Source organism: Gossypium hirsutum, chromosome A07, assembly GCF_007990345.1.
Source record: "Gossypium hirsutum isolate 1008001.06 chromosome A07, Gossypium_hirsutum_v2.1, whole genome shotgun sequence".
In the NCBI taxonomy this organism is placed as follows: domain Eukaryota; kingdom Viridiplantae; phylum Streptophyta; class Magnoliopsida; order Malvales; family Malvaceae; genus Gossypium; species Gossypium hirsutum.
In genome coordinates, this window is record NC_053430.1 from 45,206,526 (window position 1) to 45,231,969 (window position 25,444).

At 33.0% G+C, this 25,444-nt stretch overlaps 1 pseudogene; it reads left to right on the forward strand.

Annotated features, from left to right (window-relative positions):
• The first annotated feature begins 4,949 nt into the window (after positions 1-4,949).
• On the forward strand, positions 4,950-12,546 carry LOC107955229 (dual specificity protein kinase splB-like; annotated as a pseudogene).
• The last annotated feature ends 12,898 nt before the right edge of the window (positions 12,547-25,444 follow it).

Below are 25,444 nucleotides of genomic sequence, written 5' to 3' on the forward strand. Positions count from 1 at the left end.
CATCACTAGATTCGGTCATAACGTTTAGGCCAGGTTTGAGGTGTTACATTTAGTGGTATCAGAATCAGGTTGCAAAACTCGGGCTATGAAATTTTGGGTTCCAAAATTGTGTTTTAAAAAGAGTTGATTATTTTCAAATGATTTGAATAATTGAGAAAGTATGTCGTTCACTGAGTCTCCGACGTCGATTCTGTAAGTATCTCTGTACTTAGATGGGTGTTACAGATGTGTTTATTTGTACTATGTTTGAGCACTTACTAAGCTTTCATAAGCTCACCCTTTCTTTATAACATTGCAATGATATAGCATGCAAGGAGGTGTGGAAGTGAGCTATCCAAGTGATCCAATTCGAGGCTATACCTAGGTATGTCATTGTGTTCCCAAAACAAATGAAAAAGGCAGTGTGGGACCAAATTAGGAGATTTAATATTAGACTTATAATTTTGGGTTGTAATTAGACATTATGGACTATTTAATTATTTGGTTTAAAACTTTTATCATTGTGTTAGATAGATCATTGAATCATGGATTATGATTGATTGATAATTGGTTTGAATAGCTATTCGACTAACTTGTAAGTGCAGGTTGAAGAGTCGTTGGTCATTGAGGTGAGCCTTAGATGTTTCATGTGTGATTTGGATACAAACATGTGTTTGGTATGCATGAGATGTAACACAAATTTTGGTCAAGTCATGTAAACTGTTAAATGTCTGCTAACCAATTAATTAGTAATGTTATGTGGGTTGTGCAAAATGCTTTAATAAAATTTTCAAAATAAGGCTTATACATTTAATCCTACAATTTTGTGAAAATGAGTTTTTCTATATATTATGTTTTAAATCTAATTATACGTTTTTAAACTAAACAATTTTATAAGTCCCTACAAATATAACCTTTTTAAAAATACCCTACTGCATGCATGTATATTTAACTAAAGTTTTCGAGGTAATTGTCTATTAAATATTAAATTGTGAATTAGTCTTTTTGTTGATTGTTGATCAAAGTAGCGCAACGGAAGTTTGATATTAGGTTTTTATTAAATATTTCATGCTTAATTGTATGGTGTGATTGGTCAATTGGTGTGTTTTGTGGTGGTTTAAATAGAGAGTCACTTCGATAACTAATGTAACGTTCAAAATTTGGGTCAAACCGTTTCGACTAGGTTTGGGGCACCACAGATTTAAAATAATGAGATAAGATGATATTATAATACTCCTTTACCACATATTTATTTAGTTGATTTTTTATTTATTATGTCAAACTCACCCTTATCTATACATCTCTCCAAATCCTCCATTTTAATTTTTCTTCCATTTTCCTTGCTTAAAATCAAACATGGCTCTTATTTGATCATAATTGGTAAAATACTTTAACTTATCAGCGGAGCTAAGTAGAGGCCTATGGGGGCCATGGCCCCCAAAGTTTAATTATTTTTTTATTTAGTCATTTGTAAATATACTATGGCCCCCAAAAAATATAAGCCAGCCCCCTAAAGTTTAAGATTTTTGCAATTTCCCCCTTTGTATATATATTATAGCCCTCTTAAAAATATAAGTAGGCCCCTCTAATATTTTTATAATTTTAAAAGTAATAGTAAAAAATCATTCTTGATAAAAACAAAGGGAAAATCTTCTTGAAGAAGTTAAATTACTCATTATGACTTTTGACTGATATTTTTGTTAAATAATAATTTAATACTTATTTAATATTTTACCTAAAATAATAATATTTTATAAATAATATTATAATATATATATAAAGAAAAGAAAATATGAAGAAACTTTTATCATCTTTCTTCTTCATATTGGTGCCTAGCAAGAAAAGAAGAAAAAAAGTCATCATTTTCCCCCAAATTTTGAGTATAAGATATGTTTTTCTTCAAATTTTTCATAGATTTTGAATCTTTGAAACTTGTTTTACATATATGTACCAATATTTTTTATTTTATCAAGTGTTTTAAAAGTTTTCATTAAAATATATTGATGGAAGCTTATAAAATTAATTGAAATGTGTATTTTTTTTATGGAAAATGATTAGGAGATGGTTTCTAACTTGTTAGAAATGTAAAAATAAAACAAAATAGCTAGATAATGTTATAGTAAATTTCGGCTAAAGTGAAAGGGAAGAAGAAAATTTTGGTTACTTTATTTAAAATTATGTCAAATGATAGCTTATGAAGCAGTAAGTATTATGATGAAAATGGATTAACATACTGGCTCCGCCACTGCTTTAACTAATTATTACTAAATTTCTTCAATTTTCTAATCATAATTGGTAAAATATTTAAACTAATTACTACTAAATTTCTTGAATTTTCTTACTTGTATTTGATTAATTATTTAAAATAAATATTTTCTTTGTTTTCTTGTAGAATCTAGTGAATTTTGAGATAAGATGAGTGATCTCACCCAAAATCGGTATGCTATAATTGATAAAATCATTAAAAAAACATTTTTAGATTTGATTATTTAGTTTTGAAAAAAATTGTATTTCTCTGAAATTTCACTGCTAACTAAAAATCAGTAACTCAATCTAGATTTTATTTTCTCAAAAATACATGAAAACATGATGCTGACAAAGACAACTATGTGAACAGACGCGTAAATGATTCCTACGTAACGTCCAAAACTAGCCCCTTTAAATATCATAGAATGCAAAAGTTAATCACTTACCACATCCACACATTTTCGTCGGCAATGTCCGCGTTCATTAAACTATCCCTATTAAGCTTTTAATTAAAGCCCTTTGAATTTTTTTCAAAAATTTATTTTAATTTTTCATTTCATTTTAATTTTTTTAACCCTTGTTTAACAAATCACCCAAAATAGATAAAAAAATCAAAAAAAATTAAATAAAAGAATAAAATAATTTTTTTGTAAAATTTGAGGGCTTAATAAGTCATTGTGTCTTTAATTAAAGGATATCAATTCAATTGGAATATTATTAAAATGTTATTTTATATACAAATTAATTAATATTAATATGAGATTATTTTTATCTTTTCATATTTTTAATAAAATAATACTATAATGAAATTTAAATTTGGACATATGCATATCCAACTTATTCATTATAAATTTGGACATATGCATATCCAACTTTTAACTTTATCATTTTAACTAAAGCAATAATTGATTTTTATATCAATAACATTGTCAGTTACCTCTAGTTGGTGGATGGTCATTTCTCATCCTCTTCTTGCGTTATTTTTTTGCCCTCCTCTCATTTTAATAACTCCTTTTGGGGCTCGTCTAAGCTTTAATTGCTTGTCTCTATTTCGGTGTAGGATTTCTCAATGCAGATGTCCTCCGCTTTATGTGAGAGTTTTTGCTGCAGCTACAAATGATGGATGGGTGGCAGCACTAAAAACCCCAAATGCTTCTTTGTATATTGTTTTTCTCCAAAATCAAAATGTTTGTTGCTTCAATCTCTATTTGGTGGGTGATCCGAGTTGGGTGTTGCTAGTGGCTATTTTTTATCTTTTTGAGGTGGTTGTGTGGTGTCTCTTGACTGGCAATTGAGGATGTTTGGCTAGTCTTGTGCTCCATTGTTTTCTCACTGTCTTGTAAGCAAGGTCTTTAGTGGAAATAAAGGCTCGATAAACGAGATTAGACGCATTAATTTTTTCATTAGTGGTTGACACCAAAATAACTAGTGATGATTCCTTCTTTTTTTCCTTTTTTTTATGTGGTTTGACGGTTTATGCTTGAGATCATGGTGTAATTGGCTTTGGCTATATGTCATTGTTGCTATGTCTGTGATGATTGTTGTTATATGAAATGAAACTTCTTTTTATCAAGTATATATATGAAATTTTAATTTTGATTTAATTATAAACATTCAAAGAAATAAATATATTAATTTATTTTTATATTAAATAACAATAATTATTTATATATGTAATATATAAATATAAAATAATACTATATTGATAATTATATTAATAGTTTATAACAATAATATCAAATCAAAATTGTATATATAAAATTTCATAAAATTAAAATTAATGTATAAAAATACATTTTATACTAAAATTTATGTATAATTTAAGTTTGGTAAAATAATTTTGGATAAAAATTTTAAAATTTTATTGGCCAAAACTTTCAAATTCGAACAATTAAATTTAGTGGCAAATTGGCCATCTTGTAACAATTTTCTTTTTAAATGAAAGAACAGCTCAAAGTTGAGAAGGAAAAGCAAACACTCTGAACTCCAAATAACAAAACTAAACGCAAGAAAATCGTTACAACTTAAAAATTGAAAATTAATAATTCATATGATCTGTTTCATGATTTTTATTATTTGAATGATGGTTGTCGATGGATGCTGCTTAGGCTTAGTTTGGATGGATGGTGTGTTTACCTTCGGTGAGGTTAAAAACAGTGGTGACGGTGAAATTAGTTACTGTAACGGTGAGATTGGATACTATAGCGATGATATTAGAAACAATAATGTGGTGTGTGTTTGGATTTAAACGCAGCTGTAGCGGTGAAGTGAGAATATAAAACGACTATTAAGGACATTAGATTAGAAATGACAATATATTTATGTTATATTATTTAATATAAAACATAAATTAAAATTATATTTTTTATAAAATGATAATTAAAATATTAAAATCATATACAATAAAATTTAAATATTTTTAAATTATATTTAAATAAAATAATAAAATATAAATTAAATTGAATTTATACTAAATTTATAAATAAAAATTATATATTTATTAAAAATTGTATTATATTAAATAATGACATATTAAACTTATATTATGTGTATTAAATAAAATAAATAATAAAAAAAGAGTTGGACCCTTATTTTTTAACTTTCAAATCAGTCCACTGGACCTTTTAACTCCAACCAATATTTGAAGTTACAGTGAAATGAGAAATACTTACTATGTGCTTGCCAAACAATTGTGCTGCATTTCAGTTCAAATTTTTTTACTCTTTAAATCTCACCACACTTGAGTTTGCAATGTCAGCTCTTGCATGCCCGAAATTGTAACTTGCTACAGCCATAAGCCACGCTCCCTTCTCCACCATTTCCACTTTCCCTCTTTCTTTCTTCTTTCTTTTTTTTCTCATTTCGTTCTTTTCCCTCTCTATATCGTATCAAAAAAATCATAATCGCCAATAATTGTCAGCTCAGGAGCTCAAACCACTGATTTCACAAAGGAGGTTGGCTACCAGGTATCATCATTTTCTTTTAAGTTTCGCTTATATTTTAAATTCTGTTATCGATAAGCCGTTGTTCGAAAACGTCGCTGGTTATTTATTTATTGTTTTATGTTTGATTTTTTTAGGTTTGTCGTACAGCGACGGTCTTGAAATGTGATTTTGAGCTTTTTTTTCCTTTCCTTTTTTCTTTTTTCGAGTTAGAGATAGGTTTGCTTATATTCTTCCTTTGGATCAACGGTCTGGAATTTGTAGAAGAGGAAGGTATTTGTTATGATTAGATTTGTAACTAAATTTTGGCATTGGATTGAAACTGATATTTTGTGAATAATTTGTACGTAATTTTTGTGAAAAGGATCTGCGAATTTGCGGTTTTCTTTTTGTCACGTATACATATGTGTTGGATTTGATTGAGAAATTGGGTTGCAAGTAGAAGATAGATGTTGGTGATTTGTGAAAGTATTGCTGTCGATTTTGAAGTTTAGCGTTTGAGGTGCAGGGAATCCTAGACTTTAACCGTGAGGTTCTGAATGCTAGCTGATACGATGAATGACTTAATTATGCATTATTAATTGGTGGATTGAAGTGAAAAAGAGTGGTCCAAGGAGCTAACACATTGTTGTTATGTAAGTAAACAAACCTAGGAACTTGTTTGGAACATGATCAGGAAAACGTCTGGCCCATCTGATCAATTAGTACAACAAGAATATACATATGCTGTTCCTATGTGGGGAAGAATGTAAATAATAATAAGACTATATCTGTACAGACAGGTGAGGAATTCTCCATGGGGTTTGTTCAGGAGTGTGTTGGCACAAGAGCCATTGCTAGACCAGATGCAGCACTGACACATGAGAAGAGAGTTTGGTTCGATCAGAACCACCAAATGGGGTATCAGGATCTTGCCCGAATTCAGTTGAAAAGAATGGATTCCAAGTGTGCTTCTGACATTTCTGATTTTGCATCTCTGAATGGTTCTTCTAGAGGGAGTGAACACGGGTCTTGTGTTGAAAAGATAGGTAGATACCAGAAGGAAGATGGTGAAATTGGACAAGTGACAAGGAAGGCTTATGGTGAACTGAATTGTGATAGGAGCCATCCAAATGGTTTTGGACAACCTACTACAGCCATTTATGCATGTGACTCTTCTAGTTCCAACAACTTTAGTGGGCAGGGAGCTACTGATGGATCTCAATCTTGGAAAATGAAACTTCTGTGCAGCTTTAGTGGAAAAATATTGCCTAGGCCAAGTGATGGTAAACTCAGATATGTTGGGGGAGAGACGCACATTATTTCCATTCAGAATTGTCTTTCTTGGGAGCAGCTTCTGAGGAGAACTTCAAATTTTTTCAGCCAACCTCATTCAATCAAGTACCAACTTCCAGGTGAGGATCTTGATGCCCTTATTCTGATGAAGACCTTAAGAATATGATAGAGGAATACCATGGGCTTGAAAAGCTTGAAGGTTCTAAAAAGCTGAGGATATTTTTGATTCCCTATGATGACTCTGGAAATGCATCTTCCCTTGAGGCAACGACCATGCACCAGAGCAATCCTGGTTACCAGTATGTGGCTGCTGTCAATGGGACAGTAGATCCGAGTCCTAGGAAAATCTCTGGTGAGCTCTGTTTACCTAGTGAAGGATGTCAATTGGGACCCAATTTGGATCCTAACCCTAGTTTCCCCAAATGGTGTCCAACTTCAGTAATCTCTTTGGACACTATGGGTGGTTTTAATGCATTGCATCCATCTCAGGTTTTCCATGATATCCAAAATATAGCCAGATCCCCATCTACTCCTATTTCTCCACTACCTTTCCAGCATGAGGAATGCAATGTTTGTGCACAATCAATTTCTAATAACGCCAGCTCTGAATACAACTATTCCTTCAATACAGCACACTTGAATCCTGAGATCCGCAGCACTATTAATCCTAATTATAAAGATGCCCTACAGGTTCCACCTGCTTTGATGAATCATAGTCACCCTTGCATAAGGGTTGCTGCCAACCACACATGCCAAGCTTATGGAGATCAGCTACTAAGCCCTGATCCCAGCAAAGATTCCATATTTTTTGTAGTTTTCAACAAAAGCAATGGTGATTACAATGGAATTTCACATGAAAGGTTTATGCACAAAGAAAGATCATTCCTTTCTGAAAAGCCCATCTCAAATGCTGGCAATCCATTAAGCCTGTTGTCAGGATCTGTTGATTCCCTGGATTCTCACCCAGGCATATCACATGCATTTTCAGATTCAAAGCTGCAGGACTGTGGAGGGAGGTCCGCTTACTGTTCACAAGAAGGAATGAGCCCATCTTCCCCTTTAAATTTTTCAAAGAGCCCATCACCTTCCCTTGTTTTTTCAAATTCCATGCAGGAAAGGTTGATGCAACAGCATGATAAAATTGATCTTATGAAGTGTGGTGCAGATAATTACTTGTTGGACACTGAATCTACATCAAAATCAAAACTGGATATGCAGAACTGCTTTCCAAATCCTGAACCTTCTGGCATGAATGAACCTATTCACAAGGGAACCAGTGACAGTAATGAAAAATGGCAAACAGCTAAAATTGATTTGAGTAAATTCAGTTTTGTGAGGCTGGACAATTATGAAGAATATACTGCAAGCTTGGACACCTGGAACAGGTCTTATATAAGTGATCCATTTTTGCATCAAGGTGGAAAACTTTATGAGGGGAAATCCCCTGATAGCAGTATGGGATATAACAACAAATTGTCTAATGCAGACTGCAACCAAACTTCTGGTTTTGCTGTAGGTACTCAGGAAAAAGATTCACAAGTCTCTCAGAAGATGGTTCCTTCATCCTTATCTATAAATAGTAACATAGAACATCTGCAAACCTTGGGAAAAACCACATCTGATATAGCTGAATCTTGTGGTTTCAATAGGAAAGTAATTGGACAGGGAGATACTACTTCATGTGCCAGGAACACTGAAGCCACATGCTTGTTTCCAAAGAGCATAAATGACACAAGACTTTATAGTAAATTGGGTGATCTTATCTCTGAGTCTTTGAATGGCCCTGTGTTGCATGAACCACCACAATCTCAGTTTGTTGCAAGTCAAAATGATATATCTAAAAAAGATATGCTTATGGGCTTAACCAAGTTGCACTCACCTACAATTCATGTTGACTCTGTTCTGTGCTCAAGCTTGCTCAATGAAGACCTTCATGCTATGTCACAAATTCCAGACAATAATGCAGCTAGGAAAGAGGTTCTCCTCATTGATGATGAACTTAATTATTCCAATCCAAATGCTGAGAAGGTGGTCCTCCTAGATCCCGTGCACAAGAATTCAATTGTAGAAGATCTTACGTTTTCTCTAACTGAACCTTCGAGAAAGAATCAATATCAAATCCAACCGGAGCCCATAGTTATGTCAAAAGATGTTACCACTAGTGTTCCTTCTGGGATGCTAGTTTCATCTGCAGTTGTCCCACATGTGGATGTGATCAGCACTGATATCATATCTCCTACGGGAACAGAGTTGGAGGATGCCATTGCAGATTCTGAGTCTAAGGTAAGATTTGTCAAATTTATCATGTAAATCTAGTTTTTATAATGTGTACCACTGCTAGTAGACTCAGGTAGCTTCATGGCTTTGTTCATAGGATTCTTCAGCTGATGTTCAAGACAAGGATGAGTCCTTCAGTGATGCTGTCATAGCTGAAAAGGAAGCCAACATCTATGGCTTGCAGGTTCTGCATGAAACTTATTTATACCTGTTTTCAGTTTAAAAAGTTGATATTTGACCAGTTCATTCAGTGTTGTTTAGTGAGAAGTGTAATAAAATTTTGAAAAGCAAATGTAATTCTCTAGTTGTTAGGCGGAAAAAACATTTTGTTTTTCTTAATAAGGTTCCATTTAGTTAATCTACATTGAAATCTTTACTAAAATTAATATCCTTCATTTGGTAGAACAAGGCAATTGAAACAAAATTGGGGAATTGACAAAAGAACATTACACATGAAATGAAAATTAAAAAAAAAAAATCAAGGGTATGCTAATGTCTTTCTTCTTGGAAATATGATTTAAAACCATTTCTTTTTAAAACTGGCTATTGTGCCTATTTAGTTCTATTTTAAAAACTGCATATTACTCTTTTTTACTATTCTCCTCTTTTATATTCAGATATGTAGCAGTTTGACAACATTTATTCAAATAATAAAATTATTTGTTATCCACCCACATACTGTGTGGAGGACTAATTCTAATCATGTGTTGCTTATGGCATCTTCTTTATTGCACACATGAAAGAGATCCTACTTAACTTATGCATCCGTTTATAATTTGATCATGTTTGTGTAGTTTGCCCTCTTCCTTTTTATCTTTTCTCCATCTCCTTACCTTGCCATGACTTTTCAGCTCTTGTCTATTTTCTAACTGTCTTTGTAATTAGCCCTAACGACTGTCTTTTGTCCCTCTGAAAACCGAGAATATTGCTATCAATCTACTTTTAATATGGTTACCAGACTGATGGTTAATTGATAGAAAATTTGATTCTATGTCAACTTCTAGTCATATTTCCCTTGTAACCAGTAACTTTTTGGACTAAATTACCACCCCTGTATCAGCCCCCTCCCCATTTTAGTTTCCTCCTTGAAAGATTAGCTTTTGAACGTTAATGGAGGTTTTCTAATTTTGATGTGCAGATTATTAAAAATGCTGATCTTGAAGAACTGAGGGAGCTAGGATCTGGTACATATGGATCTGTTTACCATGGAAAATGGCGGGGAACAGATGTTGCTATAAAGAGAATAAAAAAGAGTTGCTTTTCTGGGAAATCATCAGACCAAGACAAGCTGGTAGGTCCGCGGAGATTTTTCCCTCTTTTTCCACCCCTTTCTTTCCAGTTTCTAATCCTAAATATACTTGCTGGCTAGGTGGTTATAATTGTACACTGCATTCCAGAAACAAGAGTTTCAAAATACTATTATTGTTATGTCATGGAAGTAAATTCATGGGGGTACCCTTTCTCTTCTTCCTTTCCGGCCTTCTTCTTGACTCCCTTTAAAGGGAAATATATCCACTACTGTTATTCTGCCCTTCTCTGTGATTTGAGATTTGGTAGTCTGTTTTTGCTGTTTATGGAGGGTTTTCAGCCCTTGAGTTAAAATTAATTTGCGGCAGCTTTGACATGCATCAAAATCACATATGTTTATCAAGGAAGAGTGTTGATATTTATCACAAACGCATGTTTTTATAAAGAAAAATTAGTCTGTGGGTTGCCATAGTTGATTCAAAATTTGAGTAGAGGTCTTCAAAAGAAGAAAAAAAAAAGGGTTTTCCTTTTCTTTTTTCTTTTAATCCTTTAAGAGTGGGGTTTGGTGCTTGAGTCAATTGAAGTAAATGTGAAAGAAATAGCTCAGAATTATCCAAGACGCTCCACTTTGCTGGTCATTTTGAACTGGGTCATTATTTCCCTGCTTTGCTTCTTTTTGTTTATCATGTAATAGCAAGCAGAAGGGGGGATTACCATTCTGTAGTACTATAGAGATCTTTAAACAGTTTTGCAGTCAAATTCTTCGTAGCAATTTCAGTTATTTGCATGCCTGAAGCTAATATATATTTGGTTGTGCCAGACAAAAGACTTCTGGAGAGAAGCACAGATCCTCTCAAATCTGCATCATCCAAATGTGGTAGCATTTTATGGAGTAGTACCACATGGAACTGGAGGAACTTTGGCAACTGTAACTGAATTTATGGTCAATGGATCGCTTAGAAATGTCCTAATCAAGAAGGATGGGTACCCTAGGTTCATCCTCTCAAATTTATAGCCCTTCCCTCATAAATGATGTGCTTACTGGTTGTTTGGAATTCTTATGCAGATCGCTTGATTGTTGCAAAAAGCTTATAATTGCCAGGGATGCAGCTTTTGGCATGGAATACTTGCACTCCAAAAACATTGTCCATTTTGATCTGAAATGTGATAATTTGCTTGTCAATCTAAGGGACCCACAACGACCCATATGCAAGGTAATAGTTACAAACTCGTCTCTAGTAGATATTGAGTTCAAGGTGGCTAATGTTATTACTAAAGACCATAAATGGCTAGAGAGAAGAATAATTAATTCTGATTAAAGTGAAAGTGATTGTTTTTGGTCCAAGATGAATGCCGATATGCTTGAGGACAGTAGCATACCCTTATCTTGTCATGTTAGGAAGCTTGGTGATGGAAGGTTTTCATTGGCTGTTCACTTGAAGCATGGTTACTGTGTATTGTTTCTGTAGGTTGGAGATTTTGGATTATCAAGAATTAAGCGCAGCACTCTTGTTTCTGGAGGTGTGCGAGGAACCCTTCCATGGATGGCACCAGAGTTATTAAACGGTAACAGCAATCGTGTTTCTGAGAAGGTCAGTATGTGCTGCCACTGTGAAGGAAAGAACAAGCATGTTAAATGCCAAAATTTATGATATTTGATTTGGCAGGTTGATGTGTTCTCATTTGGAATTTCAATGTGGGAAATCTTGACTGAAGAGGAGCCTTATGCTGATATGCATTGTGGTGCCATTATTGGTAAGATTTCAGTTTACCTAATTTGCCATTAGCTACGATTTTAAGCAGAAATTTTACAGGCATGGAAAAAGTAATTGGGATGTTATGATACGGTATTAGATCCACTATGGAGTGCATATTTTAGCTAAAATGGTGTATTGAATTTTTGCCATCTGTATCTGAAAACTAAAGAAAAAGCTTCCTTTTTTCACTAAAATTTGGCTTTACATTCAATTCGTAAAATGTGATTGCAGGGGGGATTGTGAAGAACACTCTTCGACCTCCAATTCCAGAACACTGTGACCCTGATTGGAGGGAGCTGATGGAACAATGCTGGTCAGCTGATCCTGAATCTAGACCATCATTCACGGAGATAACGAACAGGCTGCGATCCATGTCTAGATTGCTTCAGCTCAAGGGACATAATGATCAGGCAAGACAGACAAAAGCCTAATGTTACAGCATGAACATGATTAAACACCAAGCACCGGCTTGGTTTGTATCATCATTAAATGCCAAGCACCGGTCTTGTTTGTATCTTCACCTGTAAACTTGGGTAACTCCGACCCCACCCTTCGAGGTAAGTGGATTAAATCATTGAGGATGAGGATGAGTAGAGTTTAATCAATGATGGGCAGAACTTCTTTCCCCTTCTCTCACTTCTGTTAATATATAGCTCCATTTGATTATTCTTTTTTTCTAACAGAGTAATTCAGGTCATAGTGGTAAGGCAGAGAGATAGCATTTAAAATATTTTGATGATTGTTGAAAATAGAAAGTTTATATGTATGTACACACATTCAGAAAAGGGGGAAATGGCATTTGATTAGAGTTCAATTTGATATATCTAGACCTCATAATTTTAGATGGGAAATAATAACAAATATATATTCTTTATATGTGTTAAATTTACATATATTATAATAATATGTAAAATTAGTGAAATCTAGATCTATCATACAAAATTTACCATATCTCCATCCATTTTATTAATGATAATTCTATTTGAAAGAGCTAAATTAAAAGAGAAGGTAGTTGGGGTTTTCATGTTCACATTTCCATTTGTTCCGACTATCAATTGAGGAAAATGTCATTTTCATATTCTTTTAATAATTTAATTTTAAATTTCATTCGCATATAAGTGTCATTATTTATTTATATAAATGATTAAATCATTGATTTTTTTAAAGCTAACTACTTAAATGATAAATTTTAATAATGTATTTTGATCGGATTAATTTATCGGTTTAGTTAAAATATGAAAATTAAATTAAGAAATCTAACATTTTTTAAAAAGAAAAATAGGGGAATTCATAATTATCTGCCTACGTACTTGTGATGCTTATAGTCTCAAAAAAATCTTTGCCCTGTTGACGGTCAATTCAAAATTCAACGGAAAGACTTCTGGCGGCTTTTGCCTTCTAGCTTTTATTATTATTATTATTATAATAAAATCAAATAAAAGTAAAATCACTAAGTAAACAACACGAATTATGAAAATAAAAGTAAAGTTACTAATAAATCCTATGTGGTGATCATGGCTTTAGATGTAGCTTGAGTTTGAATAGAATAGAATTTAAAATATTTATTTGAGTTAAATTTAAAAAAAATGACTTTAAGATATTGTAACAACTATCACTCACCGTAATCAAATTTGTTATTAATTTTTACTCCCTCATAACTTATTTATTAATATTTTATATACGGGTTAGCTTTTTTACTTGCTTAGTTGCTTCAATTATCTTCTGATTCTTGTCACTATGTATTTTAAAATTAAAAAAATATATTAGATATAAAAATGTGATTTTTAATAAAAATTATTTTAAAAATAAAATGTGAAACCGATACTAATATAAAATTGTAACATGAATATTTTGTGGTATCATCAATAATTTAATTTTAACAGAAATTTATAAAGATTCAATTTGATTAAATAATTCAATAATATAAATAGTACACAATGTGTAATTTAATTTAATAATATAATATAAATAAAATTATTACTATTTAGGTTTAGGGATTTTTTTAAATGATTTTAACTTTTTATTTGGGGATTAAAAGTGAGAAGTAAAACTTTAGGGGGGAAAATAAAAAGTTTTGAAGAATAAAATTTTGGAGGGAAAGTAAACGGGAGAGTAAAATTTGGAGGGGGAATATTCAAAAAAAAAATGAAGGAAAAATAGGTTTGGGGTAGACGGGAGATGGGATGAGAGGGGAGTAAAAGTATTGAGAGAAAGTACAAAAGTTTGGGAGTTTGGGGTAAAATGTAAAATATTATAGTTTGGTATTCGATTTATTTGAATTATTCGAATCCAAAAAATCAACTCGATTCGAACTCGAAATTCGAAAAAAATTGAATTGACTCGAATAACTTTATTCATTTAACTCAAAATTTTAATTTTTTTATTTTTTCGAGTAGAATCGAGTTTTGCTCACCCCTAAGTATACATACTTATAATATCCATAACATGATGCCTCATTAAAAAATATTACCAAAAAAAATCAATGAGAAAAAAATCTTAGTTAAGGAAAAAATGGTACAACGCATATTTACTCCTTCATGACAGCATTACATAATATCTCATATTTTACGTATTTAATCTTAAATACTAGTTTTTCAAATAATCACTTAAACAATTTGCTAAACATTTATATCATCATTCTTCTAAATGCCATTAGTGAGGAAGAATTTTGGGAAAATATATTTTGATCTATTCATGAGTTTCAATAATAATCATAACAAAGTTTGATTATAATCTTTTTATTCATGTACATGTTGGATCATCTTATAATCTTTCTTTAACTATTATTCACTGAGTTGAATTTACCACATATGTTTAAGTCAATTTATTTCATATAAATATTTACTCAAATGTATCGAATAATATCTTGAGAATTTTTGTATGCTAACAACATTCTAAATCCTTCAATGATGTTAATATAAATTTCCACTATATAGTGATTCATATAAAGATTGTAACAACAATACTGCATCTACCACAAAAAAATATATTTTCATAATTATTGCTAAGGCTTTAGAGATAACTTCATTTTCTTATTTCATTTTACAAAACAAATCATTTGTACTACATTGACTTTAAACCTTTAGACGCTTGAACTATTGGTCCAAAAACTTCACAAATTTAATTCTACTTAAATTGCGTCTTTCTGTTTTAGCCAATCTATTTCATGTTTATGTTTTTTGACAAATTTATTCAAGATCCTCCTTTTGCTTCATTATCTCAATAATATTATTGCATGCAAAAATGTTGTCAACAACTTTCTATTTTCACAGTTCCATATTTTCTCTTATTGACATAACTTATCGAGATCTCTTTATTTTCATTATTTCCATCGTCAATTTCAAGTAGTTGAATCTCTTCTGGAGTTTTAATAATTAGATATGTCTTAACCATATGACATATATATTAAATATTTTCTTTTACGAGAATTTTCATCTTCGGTACCAATCGACTTGTCATTCTTCAGGTATGCATTACTTTAATTTATTCTAACAAGTTGTCCTACTAGAACTTCAATTCAAATCAAAACATTAATTGGTATATAACACTTGATTATTCTCATCAGGTTAGTAAATATATTTGGTAGTTAGTAAATATATTTGGTAGTTAACATGGAATAAAATGAATTATCTTTTTTAACTTTTGATTTAAATAACTTTCTACGAGGATCAAGATAATGCTAATTTATTTCAAGTAATTTATTTATCCAACTATTGTTTCTCTCCCTTAATGTTAGGAAAACTATCAAAGCAAATAGTAATCATAAATCATGTCAAAATTGAATTTCTAATTCATTTAAAACATCTGATAATACGAGACTCATAATTAGTATATATTCTCAACTTTATTTGAATACTCATTTTGTACTTTGTCGTGGAGCAAATTAAACATTTACTGCACATTCAAAACTTCTAAAATGGGTTGTATTTGACTCCTAACCAAAAGTCAATTGTAATAGGGAGTGTATATCATAACTTATTGGCATGATGCGTACAAGTGTCTATTCATATAAAATATCATATCCTTATACATATATACAAAATTTTGTCCTCAAAAGATATGGTTTAGCTACTAATTGGTAAGTGGTCAAATTATAATTCCAACACTAAGTAAATATTCAATAGGTTAAATTTACTTAGTGAAATCATTGTACGTTAATTTATAGAGTTATCATTGAAATAGATTTTTGAGAATTGTAAAGTAAATTAGTAAATATGTTATCAATAATATATTATTGTCTTGAACTGTTTGAAAAGGCAAATTGTAAAAAAGGATGTGATAGTTAAATTTGATTATGGAGTGTAGCACCCTGTAACCTGGATCCGGTGATTGGGTTGGGTATGAGGTCTTACAAGAGACATGGTGGAACCACAATTAGGACTTGAGAAGAGTTTCAAAAGGAATTCAAAGCACAGTTTTTCCCAGATTATACCGAGGATGATGCTCGGGCAAAGTTGCACCGGCTTACACAACGAGGCACAGTTAGGGAGTATGTACGGGAGTTAAGTGAAGCCATGCTCTAAATTTCTTATTTGAAAAAGAAGGAGGCATTTTTCTCCTTTTTGGATGGGTTGAAGCCATGGGTGAAGCAAGAGTTGCTACGCCGAGGAGTCTAGGAGCTTACCAAAGTCATGACAGTAGCAGAGTCCTTAATTGAACTTGTTCCGAAGAAAGATAAGCTTGAGTCTTCCAAGGCCAATGGAAAGGGTGATGGTAGGGAATATGAAGAAGGACATGGCGAGTATGACAATGGTAATAGGTAACGGTGGCAATGGGAAACGACGAAACGAGAAGTGGAAAACCAACAACAACATAAATGAGAAGGGTAGCGAGGATAAAATGTTTCTTTTGTGACAGTCTGCAAACATTAAGGAACTGTCTGAAGAGGTATGTGCTTTTAGTCAGCAAAGGGGATGATGAGCCAGAAAAAGCGCCTATAAGTCTTGGCTCGGTCATGCGTGTTGTCGAAGCCAAGAGGGGCAAAGAGAGTAAGACGAAGCTAGTGGTGTGCTTCTTTTGTAGTGGTCCACATAAAATGCGAGACTGCCCAGAGCGATCTAATTTGTCCATGATCAGTAAAGGAGAAAAAGCGGAGCTTGATGAGGGTAAGGCTTCAAATTTTGAGTTAATGATACTCACTCTTGCAAAAAGGAATAGTAGGCAAGTAGGGTTGATGTTTGTGGACATCAACATTGTAAGTCAAAGAAAGAGTGCTCTTGTTGATACAAGAGCATCAGATCTATTCATATTAGAGAAAGTCGTAGGCAAACTTGGTTTCTCGGTTGGAAAATTGAATAAGAAGATCAAGACGATGAATTCTGAAGAGGTCCCAACTATGAGAGTAACACGAGAAATAGAGCTACAACTCGGCGAGTGGAAAGGCAGGGTGTTGGGAAATGTGTCCATATTGTAGTAAACATGTAATTATTTTCTATTTATTTGAATGATGAATAAATAGATAAATTTAATTTCGCATTTCACTATTATGTTTTTTGTATTTTTGTTTTTCATATTTTGCATGCATAGCGAAATTGTGACAAGAAAATATTAGCTCATTGATTATCTAAGTTCAAACTGATGATAAGTAGCATTATAAGAACATTTACATTGCGAGAAAGATAACTTACTTCAGTAGATAATCTAAACGATTCTGTAATCTCGTAAAAGAATCAAAGTGAGCATTTGATTCAAATACTTAAAAGAATTATCATGTCGTCTACAATTCTAATTGAGGAGAAGACTAGTCTTGGCTATCGGAGCAGTTGATTCCACGAGTAGAGACATAGATGTATTCAATGGTAGAATGATACATTGGACTGGACCCAAGATGAATTAATTCTGAATCTGTTTGTGATTTTCACTTGTGACATTCATAACATGATTTACCTAAATCCCTGGTTACTCACTGACCATGCGTATGTAACTCATATACTTTGATATAAGTGGAGGCTTATATTCAAAAGATGATCAAGACGATAACCGGTATGTTGGGCAAATGACTTATGTATGGCATGACTTTACTAACAACAATGGAATTCATAGCTCAATTTAAAAGCTAACGATATCTTCTCATTGGCACTGTGTGGATTGATAAAATATGAAATGTGGTCACGGGTTGCTTATTCTCGAACGAGCAATTTATCACAGTCATTTGTTTACAGTGATCATATTAATCATTAAGAAGAAACAATGGTGACAATGAGATAAAATAGGATTGTTTTGAGTGAATATATTTAACTTAAAAGAGTCGAGGATATCATATAAGGGTAACACACACATGATGAGGTCATTGGCAAGGCAGTTGGATGAATTGCTTTCGTAAAGAGTATACAATAAGGAGTTTTCAATCATGGTACTTCTTGTGAACTGACTCCATGACTAAGTAATTGCAAATTATCAGAACGATGCTTCTGGACATAATTGCAATTACTAGAGCCTAATTGTATATGTCTGATTGATCCCTCCGCTAACTCAACAAAAGCTCAATCGGCTGTATTTGAATCAAAAGAAAATTTTACGACTTTGGAAATAATTTAATTGAGCCGATTTATTCGATGTGGAATTAAATTGGGCAATCGTAAGAATTGTTCAACTATAAAATTTAATTAAAGAATTTTCTTAAAAAATTAATTTGGAAAATCTAAGTGATTTTTAAAAAAATTAAGTTTGATCAAGTAAAATTAAATTAATCGAATTAATTAAAATTAATATGATATTTTTGAAAATTAATTTTCAAGTAGACAATTGGCCCAATAGGTAATTGAACTTGAAATTTGGACCTGAGATCGAAAATTGAGCCTGGGAGCCCAAAATCGATACCAATACCCAAAAACTGGTCAAACTGGACTTGGTATATGAAACTAAGCCGACGGTCCAACCAATGGTTGGATTGGACCGGTTAGGCTGTCGTTGGCCCAGACCGAACGGGCAATAACCATACCAGCTCGGGGTGTCGACAGCTGTGACAGTGGCATTCTAATGGTCGGCAAATGATTGGTAGCAGAGAGTCTTTGATGGTTGAACAGTGGAGGAACCACACTCCTACTGAGACTCTACCAGATAATTTGATTTTAGATTAACTATTTCAAAAATAATATTATTTTAATAGATTTAATATTTAATTTAATTTAATACTTATCTTAATAGTATTATATTAATTTAATATTAAAGTGATTATCTTAATATTAAATTTAATTTAATATTTATCTTGTAGATAAATATTCTATTAATTTAACAAAATTTAATATTAAATTTAATCTAATATTTATCTTGATAAGTATTATATTAATTTAATATTAAAGTGATTAAGTTTAGTCATAGTTTAACTCTCTAAATTCTCCTTATATAAAGAGAGTCTTGGGTCATTATTTCACACACAGTTGAATTTAAGAGAAAGTTGTAGAGAGAAAATTTTTTGAAGAAATTATTTCAAAAAATTTCTAAAGATATTTTTTTTATTTATAACTTGGCCCAAAAGTTTAGAGAAATTTTAAAATTATTGCACCAGTATTTTTTGTGAATTTTTTTTTGATTTGAAGCGAACCAACACTCGACAGACGTGAGCTTGAGGATAACGGAGATGACTACTTAGTCGAGACGCTCATCCTAGACAAATAAAAAAGGTATAATTTTGATTAAGTGTTTATTACTTTAGCTATCATAAGCAAGTTCTTATTTTGGAAAAAAAATTAAAACTCTGTGTAACACCCCTAACCCGTATCCGTCACCGGAGGGGGTAAGGAATATTACCAAATAAGTACGAAAATTCATTTGACAATACTCAGGTAATTTCCGATAGCATACCTTCGAATTCGAATTTCGTTTATACACTATGCAAAGCAATCTTCTCAATTTAAATAGTACCTTAATTCATTCCTAAGTTTAATTCACATCAAAACATTTAAAACATTAATCGATTATCATCCACACATACACATTAATTATGTGGAGCGCATATAATAACTTAACAAGCCATTTTTGCATGGCTATACATATATACATCACCAAAAAGATACGTAATTAACATCAAAAGTCAATCCTATACATGCCATTATCAAGGTTGATTTACAAGAGTACCGAAAGGTTTAGATAGTGTGGACGACTTCGACTTTGGATCTCCCGAATCCGATAGTTCACGAACAAAATCTATAAAACAGGGAATGAAGGCAAAAAGAGTAAGCATTTCGATGCTTAGTAAGTCTTAAGTAATGAAATCATTTATAACTAAAGCATAGCATTCATAAGGCTCATCATCTTTCTGACTAAATGTAGTCATGATTAAATATACCTCTATCGTTCATACATGTGATCTTAAATTTTTCCTTAAACACGAATTCGTATCATGTAGATAATCTCTTTTTACCCAACTAACCTTATAATTATGCCGAATACATCTAATTCGATTACAAGGCTAAATAAATGCAAATACGCAAAAATCACATACTTATGTTACTTCACACTTCAACCCATATACTTACATGCTCATAGTCAATCTTAACTTAATTTCAATGTATATATGGTGTATACCTGATCATCTTAGGGTTGTAAGCCCATCAATAGAAGTTATTACGACAAGATCGCACATTTCCAACCCAATTACCTTCGGGATTTAGCCCGGATGTAACAACCAGCACAAATGCCTTCGGGACTTAACCCGGAAATAGCGACCAGCACGAATGCCTTTGGGGCTTAACCCGGAAATAACAACCAGCACGAATGCCTTCGGGACTTAACCCGGAAAAAACAACCAGCACGAATGCCTTCGGGACTTAACCTGGAAATAGCAACCAGCACGAATGCCTTCGGGACTTAACCCGGATATAATCCTCAATTGTCATGCACAAAATATATTTATATTATAAATCATTAACAATTCATTTACATTATTAGATCACAAACACAACATGATTATCCATCATTCATTTTCGGCTCAACAGCTCATACAAATGACACGATTCCGTTTCGCTACTCTACATAAGTTTCTATAACCATTCGATTACAAGCCGATGCACTACCCATTTATTTCAATATGTAAATCAAGAGAAACCATCAGGTCACAATTTATTTATTGTGCTATATATATAAATATATAACATTGTTTAATCAAATCATAAGCTAAGTTCCATTACTCAAAGACTTACCTCGGATTTATTTGAACAACTGCGGATAGGCTACTCGATTGCTTTCTCTTTTCCCTTTTTCGAAATTGCCCCCTATGCTCTTGAGCTTTAATTCAACAAATTTTAAACTAAACATTAATCGACTATTCAAATATTATTTTCAGAATATAATACATATATATTCGACTTTCACACATACAGATTATAGTAAGCTTATAAGAAAACATTAAGCAACTCCTTAACAAATTTTTATCAATGATTACCCTATAATCACAAATTCACAATAAGCTGTCTTCTTGAGCAACAGTCACTAAATTATTTATAACTGGAGCTACAAAAATCCAAATCAATTTCCGTAAAATTTCCCTGAAAATAGACTCATATATCTTTTATCCACAAAATTTTCAGAATTTTTAGTTTGTCCAATCAATACCATATTTTTCTTAAAGTTTCCCTTGTTTCACTGTTTGACTAATCTGACCACTCTTCACTACGAAATAAATTTCTCATTGTACAGAATTCAAAACATGTCCTTGTTTATTTCATTTGAAACTAGACTCATTAAGGAGTCTAAGCATATAAATTTCATCATCTGACTATTTTTATACGTTTTATAGTGATTTTATAAATACAGAACAGGGGATCTAGAAGTCATTTTGACTCTGTCCCACATTACTTCAATTATCTCATTATCGGAAATTCTTTTGCTATTATAGTTTCTTTTATAAGAAACTAGACTCATCAAGCTTTAATTACATAATTTATTCAGCTTCTAACTCAACTCCCACAATTTATAGTGATTTTTCCAAAATCACTTTACTGCTGCTGTCCTAAAAAGATTATTGCCAATTCACTCTTTCCCACATTCTTTGTAGACATATTATTTAATTATTTATCACCCTAGATATTATTAGCTAAATAGATCAATTGTACATATATACCGCCAAGACCGTACCTAATAATTTTACTTATACATAACATTACTCAAATTCTTCGAAATCATACTAACAAAAATATCATGTACTATGCCGAACCTTTAGGAAATCAAGCACCTAATTTATCCATTTCAAAACACCTAATCGGCATTTGATCAAGACATTAAGCAAAGTCTAGGTTTGGCTATTACACATATGAGTATTAGAAATTATAGTTTTTAATAAGATCAACTTCTTTCATCAACAATTTCTTCATCAAAACTTAAAGATAAAAATCAAATTCCTTCCTTATCTACCATAACCGAATGTTCAATTCAACCATCCAAATTCAAAGTTTTGGCATGGGCTAAGTAAGTAGCATGATGAGTAACCTAAAACAAACTAGAATTTCAAAAATCTAACTTGCTTTACTAACCTTCCTTAGGTTTCAAATGGCTTAATGTTTGCTCCCCTTTTTCTCCCTTTTGGTTCGGCTAAGAAGAACAAAGTTAAGACTTTGTTTTCTTCCCATTCTTTCTATTATTATTTTCATTTTATTCATCTATACTATAAAATATTAAGCCATTAACTAATAATTAATACATATTTTTATCTATCACTTCATCATGGCCGGCCACTACTTGTCAAAAATGGATATTTGACATGCAAACCCATCCTTTGTCTAACATGCATTATTACACCACTTTGAGATTAACCTATCATCTTTCACATTTATTTCACATGAGTCCTATTTAATCTATTTCACATACAAATGATAAAATTAAAACATGAAACTTTCACACGTGCATGTACGCATACAGTAAGCATAGATTATAACGGTTAATTATTTTTATGACTCGGTTTTGTGGTCCCGAAACCACTTCTGACTCGGGCCAAATTAGGGCTGTCACAACTCTCCCCCTCTTAAGGAATTTTCGTCCCCGAAAATCTTACCAGTGAATAGATTTGGGTATCGTTCTTTCATAGATTTCTCGATTTCCCATGTAGCTTCTTCGATCCCGTGTTTGAGCCATAACACCTTTACTAACGGAACCTTTTTGTTTCGCAACTCTTTCACCTCGCGAGCTAGGATACGAATCGGTTCTTCTTCATAACTCAAATCAGATTGAATTTCAAGCTCTGATGGGTTAATTATGTGCGATGGATCGGATCTATAACGTCGAAGCATCGAGACATGAAAAACGTTGTGAATCTTTTCAAGTTCAGGGGGTAAAATCAATCTGTATGCGACTGGCCCAATTCGTTTGGATATCTCATACGGCCCGATGAACCTCGGGCTCAATTTGCCTTTACGGCCAAATCTGAGCACCTTTTTCCAAGGTGAAACTTTAAGAAATACTTTGTCTCCAACCTGATATTCAATGTCTTTTCGTTTTAAATCCGCATACGACTTCTGACCATCCGAAGCTGCCTTCAGACTTTCACGGATTACTTTTACTTTTTGCTCAGCATCTTTAATCAAATCAACCCCGAAGATTTTACTTTCACTAAGCTCAGTCCAAAACAATGGTGTATGGCATTTACGACCGTACAAAGCCTCGTAAGGTGCAATCTTAATGCTTGATTGAAAACTATTGTTATATGCGAATTCAACCAAAGGTAAATATCATTCCCATGAACCACTAAACTCAAGGATGCAACATCTCAACATATCCTCGAGTATCAGAATTATCTGCTCAGATTGACCATCAGTCTGGGGATGAAAAGCAGTGCTAAAATGCAACTTGGTACCCAAAGCTTCTTGCAATTTCTTCCAAAATCGTGATGTGAATCTCGGATCTCTATCTGACACAATAGAAATAGGTACCCCATGTAACCTTACGATCTGAGAGATGTACAATTCAGCTAGTTTGTCCAGTGAATAATCTGTACGTACAAGAATAAAATGAGCCGACTTTGTCAATCTATCAACAATGACCCAAATCGCATCTTTCTTACTTGGCGATAATGGCAACCCAGATACAAAATCCATCGTAATTCGATCCCATTTCCATTCAGGTATCAAGATTGGCTGAAGTAACCCCGAAGGCACTTGGTGTTCTGCTTTCACTTGTTGACATATCAAACACTTCGAAACAAAATCAGAAATGTCTCGTTTCATACTAGGCCACCAAAATTGACGTCTCAAATCATTGTACATTTTTGTACTCCTCGGGTGAACTGACATTCGGCTACTATGAGCCTCGCTCAAAATTACTGAAATAAGTTCCGACTTTCTTGGAATACATAATCGACTTCTGAACCTCAGGCAATCATTGTCGTCGATTTGAAACTCTGATTCAACATTTGAGACACATTCGGTTCGTTTAATAACCAATTCTTCATCGACTTTCTGAGCTTCACGAATTTGATGAATCAATAATGGTTTAGCCTTTAATTCTGCTACTAACACATTATCGGATGTCACGGACAGATGTACATTCATCGCTAGCAAAGTAAACAGTGATTTACGACTTAAAGCATCGGCAACTACGTTAGCCTTTCCCGGGTGATAATCAATGACAAGCTCGTAGTCTTTCAACAACTCAAGCCAATGTCTTTGTCGTAGATTCAAATCTCTTTGAGTCATCAAATATTTGAGGCTTTTGTGATTCGAATACACATGACACTTCTCTCCAAACAAGTAATGTCGCCAGATTTTTAAAGCGAAGACGATGGCAGCTAATTCGAGATCATGGGTCGGATAGGTTTTCTCATGTGGCTTTAATTGCCTCGACGTGTAAGCTACAACTCGACCTTCTTGCATCAACACACAACCCAGCCCAAGTAAGGATGCATCACTATAAATGACAAACTCTTTACCGGATTCGGGCTGCACTAGCACTGGAGCTTCAGTCAGATAGGTTCTTAGTTGGTCGAAACTTTTCTGGCACTTTTCTGACCATTCGAACTTAACATCTTTCTAAAGTAGGTTCGTCATTGGTGTAGCCATCATCGAAAAACCTTTTACAAACCGTCTGTAGTAACCGGCAAGTCCCAAAAGGCTCCGAACTTCAGTAACATTTCTAGGAGGCTTCCAATCAAGTATGGCTGATATTTTACTTGGATCAACCCTAATACCCGATGCGGATACTACATGCCCCAAAAAGCTAACTTCTTTCAACCAGAATTCGCACTTACTGAACTTAGCATATAACTGCTTGTCCCGTAAAATCTGCAACACTAATCTCAGGTGCTCGGCATGTTCGTTTTCATCTCGTGAATAAATCAAGATGTCATCTATAAACACAACTACAAACCGGTCCAAATATTGTCTGAAAATTCGATTCATCAAGTCCATAAATACAGCAGGGGCATTAGTGAGGCGAAACGGCATTACTAAGAACTCGTAGTGACCGTATCTCGTTCTAAAAGCAGTTTTGGGTATATCTGAGTCTCGAACTCGCAACTGATAGTAACCCGATCTCAAATCTATCTTTGAAAACACTGAGGCTCCCTTCAGCTGATCAAACAAATCATCAATACGTGGTAATGGATATTTATTCTTTATGGTCACTTTATTCAATTGACGATAGTCGATGCACATTCTCATGGTTCCGTCTTTCTTTTTCACAAACAATACTGGTGCACCTCATGGTGAAAAACTCGGTCGAGCGAAACCTTTATCCGTCAACTCTTACAACTGAGCTTTCAATTCCTTTAATTCGGCTGGTGCCATACGATAC